The 18427-nt window shown below is 39.1% G+C and overlaps 1 non-coding gene across 1 annotated transcript; it reads left to right on the forward strand.

The window, feature by feature from the left end:
- Positions 1–15747: 15747 nt before the first annotated feature.
- Positions 15748–15821, forward strand: Trnaa-agc (transfer RNA alanine (anticodon AGC)). Its single transcript has one exon. It is a non-coding gene; the product is annotated as a tRNA-Ala (tRNA).
- The last annotated feature ends 2606 nt before the right edge of the window (positions 15822–18427 follow it).

The following is an 18427-nucleotide window of genomic DNA, read 5'->3' on the forward strand; positions in this document are numbered from 1 at the left end:
TGAAAAAGCAATCACTTTTGAAACAGGGTCTCACTAAGTTGCCCATGTTGACCTTGAACTTGTGATTCTTGTCTCTCAGCCTCCTGAGTAGCTGGGACTAAAGTTGTGTGTCGCCGTGCCTGGCCCTGTGTTTTATTCTTTATTATCTAGCTTTATAAAAAGACAAAGAAACGATAATTTTGAAGTTGAGTTTTTTGTTTTGTCTTTTTATTATTTTTAAAATTTGGATGATAAAACTTTTATTTTTTGTTCTCCTTTTGTCATTTTTACATTAACTTGCATGTGTATACATTGTTTGTGCCCTATCCACCTTCCAGGCAGAACCTGTTCTGCCCTTTTCGCAGTTGAGTTTTTTAGTAGCTTGTCTATATATTGTATACATTGAGACCCATATCATTCCTGTGTCTATTTCCAAAGAATTTAAATCAACTAATTAAATGAATATTTAGTGAGATCTAAGCTCAAGGCATGTTGCTAGCATACTGCTGGTTGGTGTTTTTCTGATGGGCTTGGATGGGATTTTCCACGTTATCTACTGCTATGTGAGACTTGAAGGTGCTATAAGCCATCCTCTGTCATTGTGCCAGCAAAACTTAGTGTCTCTCTCGTTTCACACGATCAGTCCTTCCCTGAACTCTCTGGGCATTGGTATTGTTTCATTTATGGCAGCAAACAGGGTTCTTTTTTTCTTTGCTGTGATAGTTTAGAGCCCTCTTATGGTAATAATGAAATATTCATAATGAGCCAGGCACAGCACTGAACTAGGTATAATTTTCATAATAATCCTGAAAAGGGGATATTGTTATTCCCATTTTCCAGATGATAAAATGTGGAGTTAGGGAAACAAAGTCATATATTCAAGTTCATAGTCAGTAAATTGCAACTCAGGGATTTAAAATTTGGTTGTAGTGATGCTTTAATTCACAATCATTGTTTTTCCTGTCTTCCTTGGCTAGTTTTCAGGCATTTTCATTATTAAGGGTGCTCCGTTTCTCCCTCTTGTTACTCCTAGATAGCAATGACTTTTCTCATGGAGTTCTCTTTTGGACTGCCTTGATTTGACTATAGGATGTACACCAGAGCTGAAATGGTTTTCATTACTCAAATCCATCAAATGAGGGTAACCTGAATTCCATCTTCACTTCTGTGTTTTCTGAGACAGCGTTTCTCCAGCATCAGTGTTTGCTGAGAGCAAATACCAGGACTCTCTCTGAGCTTTCGCTTCTCCTGGGAGCTACTCGTTATTCCTGCTGTCTGTCTTGGGAATGATCACTCAGAATGATTTGGGCTAGTGGAGAATCTTCATAAACATGCCCAAACAAAATAGCCTTAAATTTTCAGTTTTTGCTATTATTAATTCCATTCTTTGTGTATGCGTGTCAAGATGTTAGATTTTGGTCTGGGGATCTATTTCAGTGGTAGAATGCTTAGCACACACAGGCCCTGGGTTTGTTTTCCAGCACCGAAAAAAAAAAAAAAAGATGTTATATTTTGAATTTTCATGTTCTGCAAAGCATTTGAGTACAAAAGAAGACAGCGAAGGGATGGGAGAAGGAGACAATAAGTGAATATAGTGATTATGGATGTTATTAATTAGATATTTAATATTTGTTTTAAATTTATATATAGCAAAATTGACTTTTTATATTCCTTAATGAGTTTTGACAAGCACTAAGAATTCTATAAGTATTACCACAATCTAATAACAGAACAGGTCTACCCCTTTTGCTCATCCTTAGCACCTGATCTGACTACATATATATGTGTATATATTTCTATCTAATCAATATCTAAATCTAATCCATCTCTATATCTGATCTGTTTCTATATCTGTACTAATCTATATCTAATCTACATCTTTATCTAATCTCTATCTCTCTCTGTATATATATATTAATTTTTTTACCGGGATATATTCAGGGAGGATTTATTGTGACAATTCCAAATAAGCTTATATTGTACATTGGTTATTAGATCTCTCCCCCTTGACTCCCTCCTTGCCTCATTTTAAGCAATTGCGAGAGGTTTCATTATTCTGTTTTATATAAGTATATGAAGTCCATCAACCACATACACTCACCTTAATCTCCTTCATTCCCCCTCCCCCCTCCCACAAGTACCCCCTCCACTGTACCAATTTTACTGTCCTGTCATTCATTATGCATATCTAAGCTGATTTTCAAAGGGGTTTCTCAGTGTATCCCTGCTGTGAGTGTACTTTATTTTGTTCCAGTCATCCTCTTCCATTGCTCTCCCTTACCCCTTTACCTTCCACCTCCATTTCTCAACAGCTTTCAGTACACATCCTTATATGCTCTACCCTCACAGATGTTATGTTTTATGATATTGTTGATGCTCTATCCTTCTCTTTTCCTTTCCCTCCTTTCCCAGAGTTCCATAGTTTCACTATTACATGTTCTACATGTAACATGTTCTACATCTGAGTTTATATGTGATCATGCTTGTTTTTGTGTATATGTTTATCTTTTGGCTCTATCTTCCACATATGAGAGAAAACATGCAGCCTTTGTATTTCTGAGCCTGGCTTACTTCACTTAACATGATGTCCTCCAATTACATCCATTTGCCTGCAAACCACATGTCATTATTCCTTATGGCTGAGTAAAACTCCATTGTGTATATATATATCACATTTTCTCGATCCATTCATCAGTTGTATGGCATCTGTGTTGTTTCCATAGCTGGTTATTGTGAATAGTGCTGCCATCTGTCTCTCTTTCTCTCTCTCTATAAATAGATATATATCTAGGAATCAATGTAGATATATTGGCAGTGCTGGAGATGGAATCCAGGCTGTGAGCTACCTCCCCAGTCTCACACCCTGTATTTCTGCCTTTCCCAGAATGTCATATGAATATAGTTGCCCAGCATAGCAGCGTTCACAATTGCCTTTTTTCACTCAGCATAAGGCCTGTGAGGCCCATCTAAGTTCTTGCCTTGTCAACATTTTGCTACCCTGACTGCTGAGCGGTAGTATTGCACTGTGTGGATGTAAAGATGTCAGCCATTCACATGGACATTGGCTTGTTTTCAGGCTGTGGCAGTTATGAATGAAGTTACTATGAACTGTTTGCTTGCAAGTTTTTGTGTGAACATAAATTTGCTCTTGGGTGTACACCTAGGGATGGGAAGGCTAAATCACAAGGTGAGTATTTGTTTAACTTAGTAAGACACTATTTTCTGGAGTAGCTGTGCTGGGTTTACACTTCTTCCAACAGTGACTGAATGTTCTTGTTGCTTGCCTCCCTGCCAAAACTTAGTACTGTTGTTACTGGCATTTTCTTTCTTTCTAGTCCTTCCAAAGGGTATTTTATTGTAATTTGAACTTACATTTCCTTAGCGACTGATAATGGCGAACACTTTGTGTGCTTATTTGTTGTCCTTATATTTTCTTTGTTGAAGTGTCTGTTCGAAATGTTTTGCCCCACACTTAAATTAGGTTATCGTTTTCTTTCTTTCGTCTTCTTTTTTTTTTTTCAGTACCTAGAGTTTGAACTCAGGGCCTCACTCTTGCTAGGCCGGTGCTCTTTCGTTAAGCCACTCTGCCAGCCCTTTTTGTATTGAGTATTTTCGAGATAGGGTCTTGTGAACTATTTACCCAGGCTGGCTTTGGGCTCAGTCCTCCTGATCTCTGCCTCCGGAGTAGCTAGGATTACAGGCGTGAGCCACTGGAGCCTGGCTGTTGTTTTCTTATTGTTGAGCTTCGAGAGTTATTTGTATGTTCTGTATACAGCATTTTTTTGGTCAGATATGCAATTTGATAATAATTTTTTCTCATTCTGTTTTTTTGCCTTTTCATTGTCTATAGTGTCTTTGTGCAGATTTTTAATTTTGATGACCTCCAATCATGTTTTTTATGGATTATGCTTTTAATGTTATGGGAAAAACTCTTTCCCCAGCCTAATGTCACAAAGACTTTCTATCATATTTTATATAAAAGCTACATATATAATTTTTATTTTATTATTTTTTCGAGTCAGGGTCTCACTATGTGGATTAGGCTAGCCTTGAACTCATGGTCCTCTTGATCACATAATCAGGCATACACCACCAGGCTCTGAAACTGTATAGATTTTTTACCATTCAATTTAATTTCATTTTTTATCTAGTTTTTTGATACAGAGTTTGAAGTCAGGCCCTTATTTGCTAGGTAGATGCCCTACCACTTGAAATATACCCACAGCCTGATTTTAACCTTTTACGTTTAGGTCGATCATCCATTTTAGTTGAATTTTTATTCTTGTAACTTATAAATCTATTTTTTTGCATATGCATTTTCAGTTGCTCCAGAACATTTGAGGTGAAGATGATGATTTATCGACTAAGTTGCCTTTGCGTCTTTGTCAAAACCCCATGGACAGGCTGGGAACATAGTGTGCAGGTAGAGTCCCTGCATAGCATGCGTGAAGCCTGAGTTCAATCCCCAGCACCAAAAAATAAAAAATAAATAAAAATAAATGAAAAAAGGAAAGACCAAGTAACATGTCACACTGTATAACTTTTTGTCTTCTTTTTCTTGGAAACAGCCTTGGTCTGCCTCGAACTCATGAACCTCTTGTCGCCGCCTCCCGACTGCTGGCATTACAGGTGTGTACATGCCTGACAGCATACTCTTTTTGATGAATTCAGAGTGTTCCCAGAGACTTTAAGAAAGCAATTTCTAAGTCAGCTCTGTTGAATATTAGCAATAAAAAATAAGTAGGAACTTCAACCTTCATTCACTACAAGTTTTGGAGAAGATTAGCATGTTATGTTTTTATAAGTCATTATTATATGGGTAGATTATAGTACATTAAGGAGCTCATTGCCTATTTCTGGTATCACGTATGGCTTTGAATTCAATAGCCTGTAAACCTAGTTTTTATTTTAAGAATACTGAAGTAGCTTTGGCTTCTCTATCTGGCTGAACAAACGGCCTCAAACGTGGTGTCTTCCAACATCAACAGCCCTGTGCTGTGCTCATTTGCCCTGTGGCAGGCCTTGGGAAGATGTCAGGAGTCATCGGAAGGACTGGAAGGCTGGAGGTGGCACCATGGCTGGAGCAGGAGTCATCTAGGGTTTACTCCCTGACTCCGCAGGTCTAGTGTCCCATGTAGCTGGGGCTGCAGGAACACCTAAATGATGAATCCTCTCCAAGTGAATGATGGGCTTCGTCACAGTGTGGGACTGGGTAAAAGAAAAAATATCCCAAGAAATACAACAGTTAGAGGCATCTTTTTGACCTGGCTTTGGGAATCACCCAAGGTCCGTTTGGCCATAGTCTTTTAGTCAAGGTGGTCTGAGAGGTCCACCGAGATTCAAGGAGAGGGGACATAGAGCCCACGACTTGACGGAAAGGATGGAGGTTAACATCGTGTAAGAATGGTACATGGGACGGGATCTAGGCCACCTTTGGAAATACGATCTACAACAAAGAGTGAGAACTAAGTTAATACAAGGTAAGCTGCTATCGAACAAGGCTCAGCATACAATTTTTGTCATTGGATCAAGAGGTGACACAGATGTGACAAGAACTAGTTAAAACATTTCACAGGTCTGGTGGAGTGGCTCAAGAGGTAGACCACCTGCCTAGCAAGTTCAAGACCTTGAGTTCAAACCCAAGTACCACCAAAAAAAAAAGTATTTCACGGGGAAATATTTTCTAGCTTAAGTCTCCACTTCACTCTGTTAAAGATTGTACGTTTGCTTGTTGCCTTCTCTTTGATGCCTGTAGTCCTGGACTTGGGTCTGCCCTTTGAGTTTGGTAAGCATTGCACAGAGCTTCTTTAGATTGAGCAGGAGAGGCCCTGGGCTCTAGAGTCTTCTTCTCTCAGCCTCCTATGACCACACCCTTTTCTCCTGAATGAGGGGTGCTTGCTCACACACAATATGCACTTGCTTTTCTCACCTGTGCTCTGGGGAGTTACCACTTAAAATCCCCTGCCTCACTGTCCTCAAGTTATGTTCCTAATCTGAACAGGCCTTTCCTCCTGGTCTCTTGTCCAGAGGGAAGACTGTGAGGCCAATGTGTGTACCCTGGACTCAAGGACACCCATTTATGGAATGTGGACAGAGATCTATAGCAAGGACTGATGTCCATAGTGTCCTGCAAAGTCTGCTTTCATCACTTAATAGTTATATAATTTTATTTCATTTACATAATTGTTTTGGTGATACTAGAATTTGTACTTAGGGTCTCTCAATTGCTAGGCAGGTGCTTTACCACTTGTGCCATGCCCCCAGCCCTTTTTGCTCTTGTTATTTGTCAGATAGGGTCTTGTGCTTTTTGCCCACCCTGACCTGGACCATGATCCTTTTTCTTATGCCTCCTGTATTGCTGGAATAACAGGCATGCACCACCATGCCACGTTTGTTTGTTGAGATGGGGGTCTCGATAACTTTTTTCTTCTACTGGCCTTGAACCACAATCTTCTTGATCTCCGTCTCTCAAGTGTTGAGATTACAGGTGTGAACCACCATGCCTGGTCTGTAGCTATATAATTTTTGACAAACTACTCAGCCTATCTGTGTTTAACTTATTCACTTGTGAAACGGAGATATCACACTCATAAAATGTGATTTTTATGGGATATCCATTCATAAAATTAGTAAGGATTAAATAATACAGTGCACTCAGGCTTTTTAATTAATCAATAGATGGCACTTTATAAATATTCAATAATTTTTGCAATTGCTATAAAATAAATATCATCTTTCCTTCCCCAGGGACAGCACTAGAAGTAGAGTGCTTTCTGGGAACTAGACACAAGGACAGAAATCTGGTTGTAGGGCTCCCACAGTTGCTATCTGAATAACTGAATAAATGATGTAATCTTGTGAGCCTTGGTTTCATAGTCTATAAAATGAGAATATTCACCACTCTATCTCATAGGTCCATTATTAAACACTAATGAAAGGCAAGGGGCAGCTCAGCGGTTAAGTGCTTGCCTAGCATGTGTGAGCCTTGGTTCAATTCCCCACACTGTCAAAAAGAAGAACGAATCTCTGTAATGATAGTATTTGTGTAAGTGCTTTATAAACAATAAAATATTATAGATGTATATGCTTTGTGAAAACACATAATTTTAGTTTGAATTGTCTGCATTCTAAGTGTCTTGGTTAACTAGCTGTCCATTGTTCTAACAGTTTTTATTTTTATTTATTTATTTATTTACTTTGGCAAGATTGGGGTTTGAGGTCAGGATTTTGCACTTGCAAAGCAGGCACTTTACTGCTTGAGCCACACTTTCAGTCCATTTTGCTCTGGTTATTTTAGAGATGGGATAACTACTTGTACATATTCCCCTAGATATATCCCCCTTTTGGCAATACTGGGATTTGAACTCAGCACCCCACACTTGCTAGGAAAGTGTTCTACCACTTGAGCTATGCCCCTAGCTGCATATCCCTTTAGAAATATTCTGTGTTTATAGAAAAATTTGTCCAGGTATACACCTCTTCTCCTTTCTGTTAATGGAAATCCTCTGTACATTGCTCTATATAAGATAAATTATGGTTCATTTGAAAGAACCCATTTTTTTTTCACTTATTTTGGTAGTACTGGGATTTGAACTCAGGGTTTTGTGCTTGCTAGACAGACACACTACTACTTGATTCACACCTCCAGACCTCCTAGAATATTTTTTTAAATTTCCTAAAAAAGCACATGAGCTCTATACCTGCACTCCAGGATCTTCCAACTTTATAGGAGACAAATTGAGCTTGGTACATAGTTTACTATGGTACAGATAGAATATGGAGAGGACAACAGTAATGCATAAAATATCAAGAGAGGACAGATGGAAAGTGTGTGGGTTGCAGGAAATCATAGTAGCTTCAGTGAGGCAGTTGAAGTTTGAGCTGGGTATAGAAGAATGGACTTAGCTGTGACAGGTGGAGAGTACGTGGGAAGCGTTGGAGGGTGGCAGAAAGTTAATGATCCATCCCAGTTGGCTGCAGAGTAGAGGGAAAGGAGAGATTAGAAAAGATAAACCTGGAAAGATAATTGGTATCCTATCACAAAGGGCCCTTGGTTTACTAGAGTTTGGTCTTCATTCTGTAGAGAATGAATACTGTACTCTTACAAGAGGTTGGTTCCTTAGCCTCCTTCCCATCTCCAGATAAAAACCACCTCCAAATAAAATCGTCAGTGTCAAGGAGGGTATGGTGCCTCACGCCTGTAATCCTAGTACTCAGTAGGATGAGGTAGGAGGGTCTCAAGTTCGAGCCAGCACAGGCTACATGGAGAATTTGAGACCAACCTGGGCTACACAGGGAGACCTTATCTCAAAAATGAATGAGTGAATGAATGAATGAACAAATAAATAAATAAGTCCATCCTTACCTCCACCACCACCATCCTTATCATAATCTTGGTTATAATCCTGATAACATTTTACAAAACATTGCTATTTAATCCGATGCTGGTGGCTCATTTCTATAACCGTATCTACTTGGGAGGCACAGTTCTGGAGGATCAAATTTCCAAGCCGCCTGGACAAAAAGTTTGCAAGACCCCATCTCAACAGAAAAAAATGGTGTCACATGCCTGTTAAATCCCAGCTATGGCAGGAAGCCTAAAATAGGAGGATCTCAAGTCCAGCCCAGGCAGGCCTGGGTAAAAAGTGAGACCCCATCTCCAAAATAACCAAAGCAAAAGGGCGAGAGGTATGGCTCAAGCAATAGAGCACCTGCCTAGCAAGTGTGAAGCCTTGAGTTCAAACCCCACTACCACCAAAAAAAAGAACAAAAACAGAAAACATTGCTATTTTCATCAATTCTGTAACATGAAATCTGATAGAAACAGTGTTTATATGTTTATTCTCAGTATAAAAACTTCATTCCATGTCCTCTTAGAGTATCTCTGTGTTACAGTCAGATTGCCTCCATAAGTCCCTCCTCAGTGGAAACTCAGGAGCTGTTGCTGTGTACTGAGCTTTATTATTATTATTAATTTACTTTTTGGTGCTGCCTGTCAAACACAGGTACTCGTGGGCTTTGCCACCTAACCACATATCTGGCCTGTGCTTGTGGGGTTTTTAGCTGAAGAAATAATTTGTTTCAAAGACTGAATAATGCTAGCTCTCAGATCATAGTTTTTGCTAGGATTCTTTGGAGCAGATGTAATTTGTAGAACACTGAGCAAAAAAGATACATTGTAAGTGGTGGTTCACACCTGTGATCCCAGCACTGGGGAGGCTGAGGCAGGGGGATCATGAGTTTGAGGTTAGCTTGGGGTATATAGGGAGATCTGTCTGAAAAATAAAACAAAATTAAGAAAACCATTGTAATGGATGTTGCTTAACTGGTTTGTCTCAACTGAGCACCAGAATCTTGACTAACATCCAGGAATTAGAGCAGATATCTTTTTTATAACAATATTTGGAAGAAGTTCTTTAATTCAGGACTTTATGAAAATAATAAGAGAATTCATAGAGTCTGCGTGCCATGGCTCACACCTGTAATTCCAGTTACTCAAGAGGCAGAGATCAGGAAGATTGTGGTTTGAGGCCAGTCTGGGTAAAAAGTTCGCAAGATCCTATCTTGACCAATAAAAAACTGGTCATATGGTGGAGTGTCTCTCATCCCAACTTTATGTGAAGATTAAATAGGAGGATGGTGGTACTATTTGCCTGGCCATAAAAGTGAGGCCCTATTAGAAAAATAACTAAAGCCAAAAGGGCTGGGCTGTGGTTCAAGTGGTGGAGCGCCTGCCTAGTAAGTGCAAGGCTTGTAGTTTGAACCCCAGTACCAGCAAAAAAGTGGAAGTTCTGTGTGCTTTCACTAGGAAATCTCAGTCCTTTCTGGATTTTTTTTTTTTTCTTCTACAGCATGGTTACATTCAGAATTCCATACTGCTATTTCTCACCAATGTCTAGGCTGAGGTTTGTAACTTCCTTGGTTTAGGGTATTATAATTTGTATATTAGTCATTTTTGTTCCTGCCTTCGTGGTGCTGGGGATCAAATCCAGGCCTTCATACACGGCAGGCAAGCTGTTTATCACTGAGTTACCTCCTGGCCCTTGGTTAATCTTACTTACTGTCATATGATTAAGAATTTTTGTTTACTGTACAAATCATTTGTTTTGCTTATACTTTTTATTTTATCATTTTTACATTCACCCACATGTGCATACTTTGTTTGGGCTACCCCCCCATGATTAAATTTTAATTAATGTACTGTTTTATCATCTGGTTTCTGGGTTGTTTTACTTCTCTCACTTTACTATGCAAAACTTCCACCATGGTATATCTGTAACCCCGCTAGAGCTGGTGTCACCTTGTTTTGGTTTTAGGTGCTGGGGATTTAACCCAGGACCTCTCACAGTCCTCCACCTTGAATCTGTGAACTTGGCCGCGACCACTGTCCAGCTGCTGCTGGTGGGAAGGATATTTTAAGATACAGCTTCACAAGTCATTTCTGAATCAGTGCTCAGGATGGAAACAGAACTGGTTTGGGTAGCACACCGAGTGGTGGCACTTCTGGTGTCACACATGTCCAGAGCAGTTCCTTTGTGGGTGTACCCCAGTTTCAGGGTTGGGAGACAGAAGAGTAGCCCAACGAGAAGCCAGAGGGGGTTTGGCCGTGCTCCTGGAGAAGGGAAACCCACAGCTTGAGGAAATGAGAGGAAATGCTTCGGCCGGAGCCACGTCTGGAGTTTATGTGTCCTTTGAATGAAATGAAGCAAGCATTCTTGTGTTTTACCTGGACTATCCGAGGCAATTTTGCTCCTATCAACTCGATCAAAGTACATTATATGCATGAATAGAAATTTCACAATGACACCCTTTTGTACAATTACTCTACACTAATTAAAAGAGGAAAAAAGTTTTTAAAAAGTTTTGTTTTATGACCATAGTAATAAATCTGAATCTTTCACACTATCTTCTAAGTAAGTTATTTATCTTAATAATTTTCTTTTTATAATGGATTATCTATTGCCAGGCACTTGGTATTAAAAGCCTTAGACGCTAGAAAAGCAATTTGTCAAATCCATTAACTTTTCCTCAATTTTTATGGTAATAAATTTAGAATAACCATGTTGTTTTTCTGCAGTGTATAATCTAATAGAAATTGAGTTTGTCTGACCTTTTTTTTTTTCCTGATTGTCCTAAAGGGTGGGTTTATGAAACTAATATCTTTTTACAGGTTTTATGAAGACTGAATTTCTCTCTCTTTGCCTTAATGTAAGGTTATTGCAACCTAGCTCACTTTGGGATAGAATAAGCCAAATAACACAGTGCTGCCTGGTTAAATCAATTTGCTATCCCATCAAGTGGCCTGAATGAAGGAAAATGTTAGATGCTTGGTATTGTGATATTGCTTAAATTGAGAGCTTCAGCCACATGTGACGGTGTACCTATAGCCCCAGTATTTGGGAGGCTGAGGTGGAAGAATCTCTTGAGTCCATGAGTTCAAAACCAGCCTGGGTAACATAGAAAAATAAATTAATAAATTAAAATTAAAAAATAAATTGTAAGCTTGTAAATTTCAGACTAATAGATACTTTTAACATAAATTATATGGACCAATCACTTTCATAATGATGGTTTGTAAAGAAAAATGTTTAGTTAATGAAATTTGTACTATTGAGCTGAAAAGAATAGCCAACAAATCAATGTATTTAATGTTATTATCTATTAAGATACTTACAAAGTATTTGCATAGATTCTTTTAGAGTGCTTACAGACTTTATTTGGATACAAATTAATATTTCAGAAAACATATGTTTATACATGTGAAAAGCTAAAATGTATGAGAGTACCAAGGTTATTGACTGAATCAGACTTCTAGTTGTATGAAAGACCTCATAAGCCAACTTAGAGAAAATCTTTTTAATGAAGGTTTGGACTTTTGTATAGCTGACTTAATTCTTTTATCAGAGAGTTCAAAAGGTTTTATTTATAAGTGTCTCTTTAATAGCCACCTTCTTCAGTTATAAAAGAAAACCAGGAACATATATCTACTTCTAAACATCTGTGATTTCACATACCCCTACCTTTTTTACTCCTGTTTCAGAGTGTCCCAAACTTGATCACATCTCCTGCTTATTCTAGGACTCTGTTTTGCCCAGAAATTGTTGGGTTTTTCCCCTAAAGCTTTTTCTTCATTGCTGGTGGGGCAAGGCTGAGTCTGCCAGTGTGGATGGAGCAACTCAATTGTTGGGAGAGGAAGGATGTTTTGTTCAAGAATTTCACAAATAGTGCCATTCCTGCTGGGCTTCTGAGCAGTTTTGATTCTGTGGCCCATTCCTTCCTTCCTGCAGCTCATCCCACTGTAACTAGAGAGCACCAGTGATGTATTCTGAAGTTTTATTCACTCCCTCTAAAATCGGGATGCTTACACTTCATTCATGGGCTTTCATCCATGTGTTATTTCATTCTCCGTCTATTCTATGAGATAGGTATAATAATTATCCCAAACAAAAGACAAAGAAACAGAGACTTAATAGTTTGTTCAAGATCATGCAGACAAGTAAGTGGCAGTGTAAGAAATTCACACGTGTTAGACATGTGTTAGATATGAAAGCCTGTGTGCTTAAACCTTATGCCAGCTGTCATGTTGAGGCCTTGAAATACAGAGATGCAAACACTCACTACACATGGTATAGTGTAAGAGATCCTCACAGATAGAATGCAATGATTTTGATGGTGGATTATGACATAATGCAGTGAGATCTTTCTTTGCTTGGGGAATTCAGCAATGGTCTCAAAGAGAGGCTGGTGCCTGGAGAAAGAGATGTCAGGTGTGGTGGAGCATGCTTGTAATCCCAGCTCTTGGAAGACCGAGGCAAGAAATCACAAGGTCAAGGCCAGCTTGAGCTACATAGTAAGACCCTGTTTCAAAAATAAAACAAAACAAAGCAAAACAAAAAGAGTAAGAGCTTGCACATAATTAAGATAAGGCAGAAATTCCAAGCAAAGGAAATAGTAGCTTCAAAGGCATTGAAGTAGAAAGCATGTTGCATTTTAGGGAGTAATGAGAGGTTCTGACAGCTGGAGCACAGGATTGGGGGAGGTCACAGGAGGTGAGCCTGGTAAATTAGTCAACAGTGGGGTGATAGTCAACAGGCGGATGACTCATTCTTGATTTCACTACCAGTGTTTCCTACTCCTGTGTTTTATCATTCTCCTCACCCCATCACTTCTGCATCTTTCACTTGTTATTTAGATATTAACATCTTTCAGGGTTCTGATTTCTGTCTCTGATTTTCATTTCAGACTAATCATCCACTCATGACTTTCATCACCACAATTAGCTGATATCTTTTAATCAGTGTCTTTAACACTAACCCTCGTTTTTGTTTTGTTTTACGGTGCTGGGGTTTGAACTCAGGGCTTCTCACTGCTTGTTCTCTGCCACTCGAGCCACACCTTCAGTCCATTTTGCTGTCCTTGCACTCTCAGTCCTCCTGCTTCCACTTCCCAAATGCTGGGAATACAGACAGGTGTGCCACCATGCACAGCTAGTAGTTTAATCTTTTAAAATTGCAATTAAAATCTCATATATACAGACTAGATAAAAGGAAAAAAACCAGAGTTTGGTTTTGTAATGTACTTTTAAATAACTAAGGTACTTCAAAGCACTTTACTGTGCAATGCATAAATCAAATATGTGTTGCCTAGAGATTGTGTTGGCAAACAGAAAAGCCATTATACACTGAGGAAGAACTTACATTTAACTGTGGCTATTAGAGGAGGACCACGGATGTAATAATTCCATGAAATCAGGAAGTTCATCAAGCTAGTTTTGTTTGTTTTTTTTTTTTTGAAAAGTGCTATTGAGATGATCTTAGCATTTAAGAAAAATTCTCATTTCGCCTCTGCCAGCATCCATTGGCTCCTTTACTTTTGTCTTGCTGTAGAGGAAGTAGAATTCCTGAATCTAGGATTCAGAAGCCCATATTCCCAGGCCACTCTCACAGCTCGATACATGAAAGGAAAGAGGAAGGCAGGATGTTGAAGAGAGGATGGGACAGAAGATGGAGAATTCCCTGGTACTTCTGTGGGGGGAGATAATGACCTGGCTGCCCCTAAAAAGGCAGTGTCATTGTAAGCTTGGAAAAAGTCCGGGTGCCTCCAAATTGGAGTGTGGGAGACGCAGAAAGCAAGGGAGATGATTCTAAAGCTACAGCTCTTTTACAAAGGGAGAGTAACAATGCCATTGTGAATCTTGAAGTGAAAAGTGTCCAAGTTTATTGTGTCTAGCTAGCAACTCACAGGCAGGTGTGATAGAATGGTATTGTAAGAATTAATAGAAATTATATAAAAAGCCAGTCATTGTTTGAGTGAGTGAGTCACTTGGGATCACACCAATGCAAACACATGGCATCTGGAATGATCTCTGAAAGTGAGTTTCTTCTGAAAGAGAAGTAAAAGCATCAGAGAGGGAATTTGCTTATCTTTTTTTGTTGTTGCTGGTGGTGAGACTGGGGTTTGACCTCAGGGCTTCCTGCTTGCAAATCAGGCACACTACCACTTGAGCCACGCTACCAGTCCACTTTGCTGTGGTTATTTAGGAGATGGGGTCTCTCCAACTATTTGCCCTGGGTGACCTTGAACTGTAATCCTCCCAATCTCAATTTCCAAAGTAGCTAGGATTATAGGTTTGAGCTTGACTGAATTTTGCATCTCTTGCATGCATTATTTACAAATGTCACTTATTATCCTTCTCAAATTTAATGCAAGACTTGTAAACTCAAAGTGTTTCTTTTTGTATTAAATTTCCTGGTTTCATCGTCACATTTTTTGAACCATTGCTAAAGACCTTCAGTTTCTGATGCATTCTAATTGTTACAAGGTTGATAGCCACAGCTCTGGCAAAGTGTACAGTACAGTTGCAATTTATCTTGTGTCTTTGATTGTCTTTTAACACATCCTTATTTCTGTCTCCAAAGTATATGAATTAGGACCCCCTCAACAGTATCTCTCTGTTAATCTTGCCTAAGACACACAGACACATATACAGTGCTAATACCTATTACCATGCACTCAAATTTTATTACTGTTTACCAAAAAAAGGAGAATAGAAGTTGTTATCCCAGGCTTCTTGGTTTAGTGGCTCAGTAATGTCACCAGTGATGTAAGCTTTTCCGGTCCTTCCACTTTGCTGTCTTCAGGTGACAGCTATGTCATCCCTTTTGGTCACAAGATGACCGTCACAGTTCCAAGCATCATGTCTTCATGTGCTAACATCCAAGCAGAAGGGTGATAGTAAGGCTGCTCAGCGGCAGGGCATGTGGTTTAGTGTGTACTGGATCCTAGGTTCATCACCCCTTCCAAAATAAAAGGTCTTTCTCTGTTCACATCTCTGTTTTATCAGGGGGCAAATCTTTCCTAAAAGGTATCCTGCAAATATCTGCTTTCATCTCACTGCTAGAACTGGGTCTAATGTCCACCCCTCGAAAAGTCCCTTGCAATAAAGAACAGGATGCTAGGTGCCAAGGCTTGGTTCATTACCATCCAACCCAAACTTGGTTTTGGTTGGGGAAAAATAGAGGTGTTAGGCAGCCAACCAACACAGAACGTGATTGACTTTTAAGAGTCAGGAACTGGGATTCAATGTATTGGCTATTACCCCTGCCCTCTAATAGGTTTAAAGATTGATGCTTGGAGCCAGAGGCTCACGTTTGTAATCCTAGCTACTCAGGAGGCAGAGATCAGTAGGATTGTGGCTTGAAGCCAGCCCAGGCAAATAGCTTGCGAGACCCTATCTCAAAAAAAAAATTACAAAAAAAAAAAAGGGCTGGCAGAGTGGCTGAAGTGGTAAAAGTGCCTGCCTAGCAAGCATGAGGCCCTGAGTTCAAACCCCAGTGCTGCCAAAAAAAAAAAGACTGAGTTTATCTAGCTCAATGGCAGGAAAAATACTTTTCATTTCTTTTCTTTCTTAACTGTCTCCACAAGGGCTATATACAAACCCTGTGTCTAATGTTTCCATGGTGATCAAAAGCCTTACCTTTAAACAGCATTTCTTTAGAACCTAACAAGAAAGGGCTCGGATGATCATAGGAACACAAAAACATCGTCCTTGACTGTTGTTTTGAAAGGATTTATTCTGTTGATGTGATGTATGTATTAATTACAAACTTATATCTGGGTTTAAATTTTTAAATATTATCAATAGAGAAAGGGCTTCCATTTTAGACTAAAACTTCTAAGGGAATCGGTTAGGGGTGGTGTTTATAATCATTACTATAATAACTATTCTTTTATCTCTTCAACTTGAATAGTTATGCTAAGATAGGAGAGATCTTTAAGATGTTTCCTTATTGGATTTTGGATGCCTAATATTTGTGAGGCAGTGTTAAAGTTTTGAGAATACAACATTGACTGAAACAAAATACTGACTTAGGAGAGTGACTCAAGTGGTAGAGTGCCTGCCCAGTAATCGTGAAGCCCTGAGTTCAAATCCAAATACCACTAAAGCAAAATACTGGTATTCATGGATGTTACATTCTAGGAGGAAGGGGAAAGAAAAGAAAAACATTTACAAATATATGTATGTATCCATACTGGCAATTTGCACTCGTTAGAAAGTTACTATGACAACAAAATAAAGACAGGCATAATATCACATTCCTAACCAGCATCCTGGAGGCTGAGGCAGGAGGATTATGAGTTCAAGGCCAGGCTAGGTCAACTAGTGAGACATCCCCCCTGCACCAAAAAATAAAAACCCCAGATGGAAGTATAAAATGATTGGAGTAGTATAGTTTGGATCTAAGTGTCTCTCAAAGGTCCTCATGGTAAAAGCTTAGTTCCCAGCATGTGCTATTAGAGATAGAGCCTCTAAGAGGTAGGAAATAGTGGGAGGTCTTTAGGTCACTGGGAGTGTGCCCTTGAAGGTGACATTAGGACCCCAAACTCTTCCCTCTTGCTTCCATTTCCCTGCCATGAGGTGAGCTCTTTGGCTCCACTATGTGTTCCTTGTCACGATGTGTTGTTGCCTTGCTAGAGGCCCAAAAACAACAAGGCCAATTGATCATGGACTCTGTGAACCAAAAAAATCTCTTCTCTTTGTAATTTGATTATTTCAGGTATTTGTTACAGTGATGGAAAGCTAACTAACACATGAAGATTCTTAAAAAATTGAAACTAGAAACACCGCTTGGAGCTGGTGGCTCATGCCTGCAATCTTAGCTACCCAGGAGGCAGGGATCAAGAGGATCATGGTTCAAAGTGAGCTTGGGTGAATAGATCTTGCAACCCTATCCAGAAAATACCCAACACAAAAAAGGGCTGGCAAAGTGACTCAAGTGGTAGAGTTCCTGCCTACTAAGCATGAGGCCCTGAGTTTAAACTACAGTACTATAAAAACAAAACCAAAAAAACCCAACAAACTAGAACTACCAAGTGATCCAGCAATCCCAGTCCTGGATATAGCCACAGAAGAAATGAAAACAGAGTCTCAGTTTGTATATCCATGTTCATAGCAGTATGATAGCCAAAAGGTGGAAGCTACTCTGTGTCCTTCAAGAGATGAAGGGATAAACAGGATGTGTGACATATATACACTAAATTCTTATTCAGCCTCAAAGAGGAAAAAGCATTCTGACGTGTGCTGTCACATTGATGTACCTTGAAGACATTATATTAAGTGAAATAAACCAGTCACAAAAAGACAAACCTTTCATGATCAACTTGGATGAAATACTAGAATAGCCAAATTCATAGAAAATGAAAGAAGAATGTTGATTGCCAGTTTTGCAAAATAAAAATGTTCTTGGAGACTGGTTGCACAAGAATGTAAGTTACTTGTAACTTTTAAAATGGTTAAGATGATCAGAGACTACTTTGAGAACCTATATTCAAATAAATTTGAAAATCTAAAAGAAATGGACAGATTTCTAGATACTTATGATCATCCAAAACTGAACCAAGAGGAAATTAATCACCTGAATAAATCTATAACACAAAATAAAATTGAAGCAACAATCAAGAGTCTCCCCAAAAAGAAAAGTCCAGGATCTGATGGATTCTCCGCTGAATTCTATCAGACCTTTAAAGAAGAACTGATACCAACCCTCCTTAAACTGTTCCACGAAATAGAAAGGGAAGGAAAACTGCCAAACACATTTTATGAAGCCAGTATTACACTTATCCCAAAACCAGGCAAAGACACCTCCAAAAAGGAGAACTATAGGCCAATCTCCTTAATGAACATTGATGCAAAAATCCTCAACAAAATAATGGCAAACCCAATTCAGCAACACATCAAAAAGATTATTCACCACGACCAAGTAGGCTTCATCCCAGGGATGCAGGGGTGGTTCAACATACGAAAATCAATAAACGTAATAAACCACATTAACAGAAGCAAAGACCAAAACCACTTGATCATCTCAATAGATGCAGAAAAAGCCTTTGATAAGATCCAACATCATTTCATGCTAAAAGCTCTCAGAAAACTAGGAATAGAAGGAAAGTA

This window comes from Castor canadensis, chromosome 9, assembly GCF_047511655.1.
Source record: "Castor canadensis chromosome 9, mCasCan1.hap1v2, whole genome shotgun sequence".
NCBI lineage: Eukaryota > Metazoa > Chordata > Mammalia > Rodentia > Castoridae > Castor > Castor canadensis.